Consider the following 11,447-nt stretch of genomic DNA (forward strand, 5'->3'; position numbering starts at 1 on the left):
TGCCTCAGGAACTAATTAATAGACAGGATGATAATGAAGCCACATGAAATAAATTAAGCCATCTAATTTAAGTTTGCATTCAGAAAGAAAAGCTTTTTTACCTTCACACCTTTAGCCCACTAGATAACGGTGAGGGTCTTATAAAGTACAAAGTCACGAAAAACCGTAAAGCATTTGTTAAACAGTTTCATTAATTAATGTGTTTCGTATCATGATCCCAAACGGTTTAATTCGTCTTCCCCCGGGAATCTCCCAGGCTGGTCGGCTCAGATGTCCCTACTGCTCCCGTAAAGCCAATCTGAGGATTTGGTCTGCACCACGCAAATGGACAGCGGTCTTTTTTTCTTGCTTAGATGACATATTTGGCGGCCTAAGGAATTACAGTAAACAACAAATGACCGAGAGCCAGAAGGACCACCCGAGAAGCTGGAACAAGAGTTCGCTGATTGCCAGCCAAAGCACGAGGAATGCACCACGTTTCACGTAAATAGCACAGCCTAGCAGAATATCCTTGTACAGAAACGACTTTTTAACTATCATTAGATCTTATGCATAGTTTTTCAATATTTTTGCTGTTACCTTTCCAACCGTCAGAAAGCATGGCTCAGTTGCTGTCGCAACAACGCTATAATCTATTACCCCTAAGCTTACAGTATGTTAGAAATGCAGACTATTTATGACCAAAGATGGAAAATTCAGGTTCAGAAAGTACAAATCCAGATCAAGGTTTAGTTTCAACCAACCAGTTGAGCATAAAGAGTTACAGTCACGAGTAGTCAACTGCTTGGTTGAAACAAAATCTTGGTCTGGATTTGTACTTTCTGGACCTGGACTTTCCACCTCTGCTTATGACATCCCCCAAAATGATATAATTGCAATTTTATTCTATGTGACGCTTTTAAGTATATTATTGTCTTAAAATACTCTCACACAGATCCCAGTCTGTGGCATTTTTATTTTTAGGGCGGCAGTGTAAAACGAGTGTTATCATTTATGACTATCCATCCGACTTCCAAATGTTTTCCCAGTATAAGGTGGCAGTAAATTTGCAATCCCATTAAAATGTAAGCAATAATGCCCATCCCTGCATCTTCTACAATCACTTACCAAAAAAGTGATTATCTACCTCCGCTATTTGAATGTCATCATTTTCCCTGGAAGCCTTGAGTAATACCTCTGTGGTAGCTATTACTGATTCCCGCCTGAGAGTCTTCATCATAACAACAAGAGAGCAAAACTGTAAATAATTGGCTGAGCTTGATGATGTCATAGTGTGACAGCTATTTTTCCTGTGCTAGGTTGGTGGGGGTGTGTGGACCAGCAGGTTAGGATGCTGGGTCTGTGTTACTGGTAATATAAAGACTACCAGCGGCTAAAAAGGCATCGTATCACCTCAGTTTAGTTCATTTTTTACATGAACCGGTCCATCCGGCTGTTAGCAAAAATTCTTCCACCCCTGTTTTCAGGTGAACAAATGGCTCCAGCCTGCGCCACATGCGCCAGTGTGGTAGGAATTTAGAAGTCGTCGGTTAATTTAAGAGTCTGACAAAACTTTATTTCTTTCGCGAAGCTTTGGGGAACAGACACTCAGCAGGTCTTTCATGCGTCTTGTGATCTGCTCCCCGAAAAACAGGTGCTTACATCTTTTATAGCCAAAAACGTGACCGTTTGGGGAGGGGTCTGATAGCCTCAAACACCAGTTACTTCTGTTGAGCCCAATACATTATCAGGTAAAAACTATTTTACCTTTTCATGATCACTTTTGTGATTACATCATCTCCTTAAAAACACATTTCTCTATTAGTTCGTTTAGTTCTCTTTTCCTGACTTTTGACTCCATATTTAGACAATTTTCTTACTGTTTACTGCAGTAGCCTTACTTCTTGAATCAAGTTGAATCAAGGCGGTTCCTTGACCTTTTACAAAAACAAGCTTTTTGTGCCAAAACATGTTAGTTCCCTTTACCTAGATGAAAGCCTATTATCTAAATGCAAGCTTATATTATATGTCTAGCAGATTAAAGGTATCAAATCATAATTCAATCATTACATCATCATATATGAATCAACAATGTTATCATAAGTTTAATTAGTAATTATTGATTAAATCTGTATTGGATTTGCATAATCGTGGATTTTTCTACCACACCAGATCATGGACCCCGTCCTGCATATACACGATTTTACACCTCAGGTTCCCCTGAGCCGTTTGAAGTCTTTTCTTTCTATTATGTCAATTATCATAATTATCTGGAATATCTGCAATAAATAGTGCAGTTTGTTATAGTAAAATATTCATCCTTGGGTTTGAATAAAAGACACCAGCAGCACAAATAAAGGTGTGAACTGTATGCATAGTCCAAAAAGACATGAAGCAGGAAATTTAAGTCCATCCCATCCAGAGTGTATCTCTGTGCTGGGATTGGCTGCAGGCTCCTCATGGCTCTGTCAAGATAACTGGCTGGATGATGGATGGATGGATGGATGGATGGATATTTGGGTCTACTTAATTGGCATACTTTACTAATCTACTTGATGGTAATTTGGGCATTACGGCAGCAAATATAAAAACAATAAAAGATAACAGAAAATAAGATACTCTGAGCCGATTTAGACGTCCTGCATGGTACATAATACACTCCACCTGTAATAGTGTGAATTAAATGGCTATTTCCTTGTCCCTCGCTTTCTTGTCCAAGTTTTTAAGGTGACGCTGTCACTCTTAGAATTATCAGGGACGCTCATCGTGGGCTAACTTATATACAGTTTTCATTCTGTCAACTCAGCCAAGCGTCCAGTCAAACTAATTATTATTCTAATTAAAGTACTTTCACCTTCTGTCTTCCTCTTAATAGGCCAAAGTCGGGATTACTGAGTGTTGTCAATCACTGCGTGCTGTCAATCACTGCGTGCTGTCAATCACTGCGTGCTGTCAATCACTGGCTGGTTGAAAGCAAGGCGACCAGTAGAGCAACAAATGGGAAGAGAGATATACCTGTGATTGACAGTGGCTCATGGTAATTCCAGCCACAGTTGGTTTAACTTCAAAGGGAGACAAAACACAGGCGCCTTAAGACCAGGGCTATAGATCCTTGCTTTCCAAATGCAGCTCTACTGTGCAGTTCAGCTTCTGCAGTACCCAGACCCCGGACTGCAACTCAGGTTTATGTTGTCATTTTGCCAATTCAGTTTATATGATGTACTTAACCTGGTGTGAAACCCATTCTTTATGTGTAATATGATTCCGACACCTTAGTTCTACAGTCTGTATTGTTTATATTACTTTATGTATATAATTTATATGTTGATTGTCTTGATTGTCCTTGCTTGATTTGCATGACATCCAAAAAAAGGAAACTCCCTGAATGTTGAAGTACTTGGTGATAAATGACTCTGATTCTATGGAAAAATCCCCAAAACCCATTGCACCCTTTAGGCAGTGCCAAGAGGAGCATAGCATAGCACTTTATAATCTTTGTTCCCAATTCGTAGTACTATATACTGTATCTAAAAAGGAGAATATGTAAAAAGAGGTCTTTAATTACTAGCAATATGTGTAATGTACTATATTTTCATCTTTGTGAAGGCATTCAGATGTCCTGCTTGAAACCAGGCAGCCTTATCAATTGATCTCAGCTAATGTGAACTGGTCTGCTTTCCTTATCAGCTGCTAAAGCTTGTAGTCAAATCTGGGCCATATCCACCTTTTCGGGGGCCTGGCCAAAGCTTTACTTGGGAGGCCCCCCTACCAAGAAAACTGATGATGATTCCACTTCCTCCACAGTGCAGGTAATTCGGGGGCCCTAGGCAGCTGCCTACTCTGCCTATAGCTAGAGCCAGCTGTGTATATAATATATATTTTTTCATGACTTTGTGCTGAATGGACTGTGGGCATCTGCCTGGAACTGGCCCTGGGTATGATATAGGTTCAAACCATTTTTAATTCCCACTTTGTTTATTCCCACTTTGTTTAATTCCTACTTTGTTTAATTCCTACTCCTATTAGAAGTATACAGGGCGGGGAGTAGATCCACACAGGAAGTAAACCTGATGTATGCTTACACATAAATCTCAGAATTCGCCACAGGATGAAATATTTGGCCGCTTTTACCTCCGGATTATATCTGTGTGGCTAAGAGTACGATAGAAACTCCATGCATGGTGTACTGCACAGCTGTGGAATTCCATAGAAGCATGGTGGCTCCTATCTGCTTGGAGGATCTGGTGCGTCAGTAGCCGTGCGATCTGGGGCAGGGAGGAGGCCTAACCCTAACCCTAACCCTAACCCTAACCCTTCCTGCAAACTTCCCCCTCGCGGCTGGGAATCTGCTTGCTGGCAGATGTCGGTGGTGCATCATTTGGCCCAGTATTCACCATGGAGGATGAGAAAAATGCAGGATTAAGGCTGGGGAAAAGCCTCGACGGCCGCTGCTGGGGACTGATGCCTCTCCCCTCTCCCAGCGAAGCCCACGCGTGCCTGGCATGCCGGGGACAGTGACAGCTGTGACCAGGAGGGTCGCCACTCGCTCAGCACTGGCGGGGTTGCGGCGGACAGGTGGGAAGAGCGTGTGCGTGCCGGGGGTGGGCTGAGGCCACGCCCCCAAGAGATGATCTCTTACCGTTACGGCGCATTCCAAGCTAGGCAGGGCTCAGCGGATTATGCCGACTGATAATCCACTCGCGACTAATTCCTGAAAGTAAGGAAGCAAGTGGACCGGGAGGAGACATCTGACAGCGTCAGCGGGGGAAGCCCCCTCACTTATCGGGAACATGAACAGGAGTCGACGCCCGCTGATAGCGCGGCGGAGTTGAGCGGTGATGCGTAACGGGAGGATACCTAGCAAAACACTCCTGTGCGTTGTACCCCCCCCACAGTTAGCGCTTACTGTTACAGCCTGCCTACAGCACTAAAAAAGGGGGGGGGGGAGAGAATTTTGAAATCCAGCTGCTGAGAAAACAGAGACTTTTAAAAATCTTTCAATTCTCATTCACATCAAAAGCTCTTCTGTTGTCCATGGATGGCATTACCCATAAGTCTTTGTGCTTCCCAAGAACCCATAGCCTAGATTTCAGTCGAATCAGCTGCTGCTAATCCCGCTTAATTTGGTCTCGTAAAACCAAGGAGAGCATATGGTTACTATGACCCAGACAACCTGAGGGAACAGGCACTGATGGGCTGCCAGCCTAATGTAGTTATTTGGAAGTGCTGTCAGATGAGGCTACCAGTGAGATGCTAACCTGTGTCCTGCCTCCATTCACTGTTGATGTGACTTGTGCAGTATCCTCATCCCACCCTGCCCCAGACCAGTGGTATTGGCCACAACTTGGCAACACACTCTGCCGGCATGTGTCCTTTGTGTGTTATCTGTCAGCACCCATTTCCTAATTGGAAGTGAGATGCTGCTGGACAGGGATCGCCATCCTGGCTGCGTCACTAGTTCCAGAAAAGCACCCTGTTTCCACCGGCCACCGGGCCCGCTGACAGTCCCTCCTTGCTGTGTCACGTTCAAAGCTGGTTCTCATCAGGAACTTTGGATTCACATTTCAGTTATGCAACCAACACATAGCACCCGGCAGCCAGTCTCCCTGAATTACTTTGCCTCCCAGCAACCATGAGACCCTGTCCAGCAAAAATGACTGGAAGAAGAATGTGTGGATGGAATCAACTAGTCCATCTGAAAACACACTAAAGTACTTACACACCTGTTACAACAGCCATGCTATCCATCCATCCTCTGACCACTTATCCTGGTCAGAGAGCAGGTGCATCGGGCACAAGGCAGGGGCACACCCAGGATGGGATGCCCAGTCTGTGGCAAGGCACACACAACTGGAATTTCAGAGATGCTACTTAGCATAACTGCATGTCTTTGGAAAACAGAACTTTAGTAGTCAGGCTGATGGCATCCTTAAACAGCATTGACATTACATTTTATTTCAACCAGTCTCTGGAACAATGGGGGGCGTGGACCTTGCTCAATGGCCCGACAGTGACATCACCAGGGATTTAGCCAGCGACTTTCTGATCCCAGGATCCATGGCCTAGTCCGCTGAGCCACGCGCCGCCCAGCACAACTCGGGCAGATGGAATTCACCATGAAACCACTGCATGTAATAGCTTGTGACATGCAGGACTCTCAGGGGAGACTTTGGACGAGACAGACCCTTTGAAACATTCACAAGGTAACTCTGTCGTGATGGAATACCAAATTGTTCTAAAAGTGGAATGAATAAAGCAGTTTGGAAGACTTCAAGGGAACAATAAATGTGTTGGATGTCTTCTCTTAAGTGCACCACTTTTTAAATGGGTCTCAAATATAGCCCTAGTGTTCAGGAACAATCTAATACACACACACACACACACACACACACCATCATAGTTGATAAATTTTAAAGTGTTGCAACTCTTGGCAATCATAAATATCGCAAATATCCATCTACAGACTCATCTGAGGGAACTGCATATCACATTGGAACACTCCGTAATGATAACAAGGTCATTATCTAAAGCAGTAAACATTAACTATGTATTCTCCCCACTGGGAGACTGATGTTAGGATACTTCCTAGCAATTACATATTTGTTGGCTTTTGCTCGGTGCTTGTCCCATGAGAGCGAGGGAAAGACACGGCCAAAAATGGAACCTGAAGTCGGGAGATGGTATTTCATAAGCAAGTTGGGCCCAGCAATGGATGGGGCGGTAGAATGGGCTCTTATAGGAGCTGTGGATATTTCCGGACACAGTCCAAGCTAATTATATAAAGAGGTGGCTCTGAATCAGCAGAAAACTGTGGATAACCTCCAGATTGTGCTGCTCCCAATTGACACTGTTCAACAGATGGGATTCTTTGGATAATTAGGAGGCTATGCAGACAGGATTATACCTCCAATGGTCATTTAAAAATATACTCATTAGCAATTCTGCGTGTGGGGGGGGGTTAGTTTCACAAAGAGGGTTACTGTGATCAGTACCAAGTGTGACAGTAGATGCATTCCTGGTTTTTGTATTGGTTCTAGGTGCATACAGAAGTGTGCACAGGGGCACTGGCCGCAGGTGAAAGCTGATTGGCCCGCAGAGTGCCTCCTCTCCTAAAATACTGTATATCATTGGCTAATGAAAACGTTGGCCCGTCTGTGTGAATTATGGCCCCATTTATATGCCTCCCCACCTTAAAAAAAAATCAGAGAATCGCCCCTGGGTGCATAGGTTAACCAAGAACATACTGCCTTATGAGGGGAGGCCTTGCTTTCCTGGAACAAGTTAGGGAGAGTTTTGTAAGGCTCTTTATGAGTTGGGTCAAATTACCAGGACATTCACTAGCATTTTGTTTATAATTCATACGAGGACAGAAATGAAGTGAATAAATAATTAATAGGGTGAAGGATACCAAGAAAGCTAAAATAGTTATTGTATTCTGACATCTGAATCTGTGCCCTATTATAGCTGTCTGTCTCTGCTTTAATGTCACTGCTTCTCGCAGGGGACTGTGATTTAGCAGAGGTCAGCTAGATGCCAAAAGAGTTATAGACCCCTGGGACGGCTTTGAGATGGAATCTGAAACAAACAGCAGCAACATTCTCACCTGAAGGCCTCGTATTTATGAGTTTGCAGGCATGTTCTCTCATCGCTGGGATGAGCTCACACTCACGATGCTGCCAGGTTAGGCTTTTCAATCAGTACTGTACTATCGCTGTCTTTCATATAAACCGCCACTGCTGACAAATTGACATGAGCATAATTAAAAAGTGCACTTTTTTGTTCTTTGGTTAGCAGACGCTTTTATCCAAAGTGACATGCATTTTTTTTTTCCTGATGAAACAGGGTCAGACAGTCCCTGCAACAACTGGGGGACAAGGGCCTGGCTCAGGGGCCCTAATGGTGACATCACTCTGCTGACTCTGGTTATTTGAACTGGCAACCTCCTCACTGCAGGCACATTGTCCTAATCCAGTGAGCCGCACACCACCCCCAAAGCACTGCGTTACATTAACAAACAAAAATAAGAGATTACGTTATAAGGATAAATACGTTATATGACAGCCTGTTCTTTTTTCTTCCTTGATTGATGGTTTCGGCTACGGTTTTGAGGGATTGCAGATGAGGTACGTCAGGGAATAGTATCACAAAGCTGGATTTTTGGGTTAGTAAGATACAGTAACTAGTCGGTAGTAAGATAACTAGTCGGCGGTAAGGTTGTCTGAGCAAAATTTAAGTGAAAAAAGATAAAGTCTGTTTAAACTGGGGTACCTTAAATCTGAAAAGTTATCTAGCTAACCAAAAAGTATGGCTTTCTAATGCATGCCCCTGGTTTGACCAGGGCCTACGGGTCATTTGGAGTGTCACCTTAATTAACGATAGAACCATCTGAGGCTTACATGAGATTCAAAACATAGAAGAGTTACATGAGATACACCTGAGGTGGAATGAGATCAATCTCGGCACATTATCAAATACATATAATCCAATCTGATAATAATCCATAATACTACTTTTCATATTCATCAATTTCATTTTAACCAGGTTCCGAAGAGGAACCGAAATTAGCAGCAACGTGATGAGCCCACTGCATCATGATTTAATTTTAATCTCCGTAATTGCTTTTTCAGTAAATATCTTCCAGCGTATTAACTCATGACTTCATGAGGTGGGCACTGTGTTTTCTCGTCTTGTAAACTCTATATATAAAACATGAAACTTCAGTGGTAAAAATACACTGGTGTGATATGCTTGTCTTTGGTGTTTGCCAGATAAAGTCTCATGTGGAGAGTTACCCCGGCACCAGGCAGAACACAAGAGCGCTGCTTAAATGGTGATATCGGTCTACTACTCTTTCAGTTAAACTCCCCAAGTCATCACATTCAATCCACCCTTTAAATATATTTAAATATATATATATATGTGTGTGTGTGTGTGTGTGTGTAGGATCTACCAAAAAAGGCGAAAATGAAAAAAAATGCCAAATTGTATAGTTCATGTGCATTTATCTCAAGCTACAAATCTTGTTGTTCGCTGTAGAAACTAAACAATGATTAACAGGAATAAACATTTCATGTGACAACTTGCACAATATGAACATCACAATGCATAATGTATTAAAATAATAATAATAATTTATTGTAACATTTTATTGCTTTTGAATGTCCTTCTCCTGACCTTGTACTGCTGACCCAGAAGAACGGAATTGCGTTTATAAAAACTTATATACTCTCACAGAGTGTAGTACTAAGCCAAATGTGTTTCAGAGCGAAGAAAACACATAAATCAAAGTTTTACACCGCGATAAAAAAAAAGTAATTTCTTGTGGTGTTGGATCTCCTCATCGGGTCAGAACAGGCAGGGTTTATAAAGTTTACTTAGAATACTTGACTTATAAACACAGACTATTAAAAAATAGAGGTAACTGTATTCAGAATGGTGCCGAACCTCTTCCTGATCCTCTTGTGTTCACATGAAAAGTCAATGCTGTGTTTCTTTTTTACGCCTTTTGTGCCTGTATTGCAGTGTGGATTATGTGTTTTATTGCATTTCGACCTAATTCATCATGTAGCTTTAAGGGAGAAGCGGCCTCGGAACTAACGTAGCTAGCTGAGGGTAAAATGTTACTTCATGAGTAATTGTAAAAGCAACATCTTAATACAAAAGAATAATAAAAAATGAATAAAAAGAGAAACGCAACAGCTTATTTTTATTTTATTTTTTTGCTTGAGGTTAATTCCAGTACACAGACATTATCCAGTAGGCCTATTTACACTTTTCAGGCCAGAAATGTAACAAGCAACATAGGCCTATGTCATTTCCCTAAATCGTTCGTGTACCTAGGATAAACCACATGACTAGACGTTTACAGGAACCGTTTTTAAAATAAATTACATTTTACATAGTCGGTGCTCAACATTAGTCTGTTCTTTTGTCTCCTTTTAAAACGCCTGTAAATGCCTTTTTATTCTTGTGAACAGAGGTGAACTATTTAGGTAAAATGTGTTCTCAGAAGCAGCTGCCAAGAGCAAGTTGACGAATGCCCAGCTTTCATAGTTATTACCTACATCTTTCAACCCAGTTGCCTATAAAGCACTGAGAGTGAGATGCAGCTGAATATTATTTCCAACACTCACTCCGCGGAGGTCCGCAAACACAACAAGCCCCGCAGCGCGTCCCACCTCCCAGGGCAGTAGTCAGTTTTAAATAAATTTTCATTTTCAGTAAGTTTTAAACCAGCAGCTCCGGACGGCTCATCACCATTTCACCGCCATAAAAATGTAGGAAATTACCTTGCAAAATTTGTTAATGTTGCAGTTGACCGTGTTAATATTCAAATTTTATCCTTATAGGTTTTGAAGCCTAAGTTTTCCAATTGCCAGTACTGAGCAAGTTTAAGTTACAGATACCGTGCTGATTATATAACGGTCATAAACACTATTATACAGTCAGTTATTGTAAGTTTATTTTCTCATGTTATATTTTAAAAGACGCACTACTTCATCTTATCCATGGCGTAGTTTTAAAATATTTTATTTGCCAAAAACACAGAAATCTGAAGGCAACACAAATGCAAGAAACCAAAAAAGAGGAGCATTTTCTGAAAGCTTTGTCACTGATATAATTTATATACTAGTATTAAAATGAGCCGAAAAGCCTGCAAATACAGCTAGCTGCCACGGGGAATTAGCAGTTTCTTTGAGCATCCTAAAATTTTAATTAGCGCATTTTCACGGCACTGAGGTGACTGAGAAGCCAGACCTGAGCATCACGTGACGGCTCATGAATTTAGATTAAGTACATTTCTTATGCTTGTGCAATATGTATGCCGTTTTAAACCCATAAGGTCTTTGTTTAAATGTTTCGTTTGTTCATTTTATAGAATTATTATTAGTACGTGTACAATAGAAATTTTAATCCAATTATGACAGAAATAGCCGAAAGGTTCAGAATATTGAATTAGTAAATACTAAATTAATCTTCTAAGCATCTTTGTTTAGAAGCCAAACCATAATTCTGAAAAAAGAAAGACCAGCAATAGCGAGAAATACGTATAGTACACGATAGGTAGTTATTATGAAAAATGTCTTAAAATAGTGCATCACAAAGCATATACACAACATTTTAAAAAGCGGTAGCAGTAACAATATTAGTCGCAGTACTAGTCCTATAGTAGTAATAATAATAATCATCATCTTCGATTGATTTCTACATTGAAGGATCAAAGCGAACTTAAAATTTAGGGTTTGAGTGGAAAGTGCTCTAAATAAGCTTCTACAAAGCACTAATATTAGGATGACAAATGCAATTGCATCTCACAAAATAAACCTGGACGGGGATAACGAGATTTTTTATTATTTTTTTGCTTCTTTTAAACAACGATTTACTAAATAATACATTACGATCATTTCCGACAAAGTGATGCTTTGCGTCGTCATGGCAACTCGATACAACAGGAGCCGCCCGCGCCC

The sequence above is a fragment of the Paramormyrops kingsleyae genome, chromosome 18 (assembly GCF_048594095.1).
Source record: "Paramormyrops kingsleyae isolate MSU_618 chromosome 18, PKINGS_0.4, whole genome shotgun sequence".
NCBI lineage: Eukaryota > Metazoa > Chordata > Actinopteri > Osteoglossiformes > Mormyridae > Paramormyrops > Paramormyrops kingsleyae.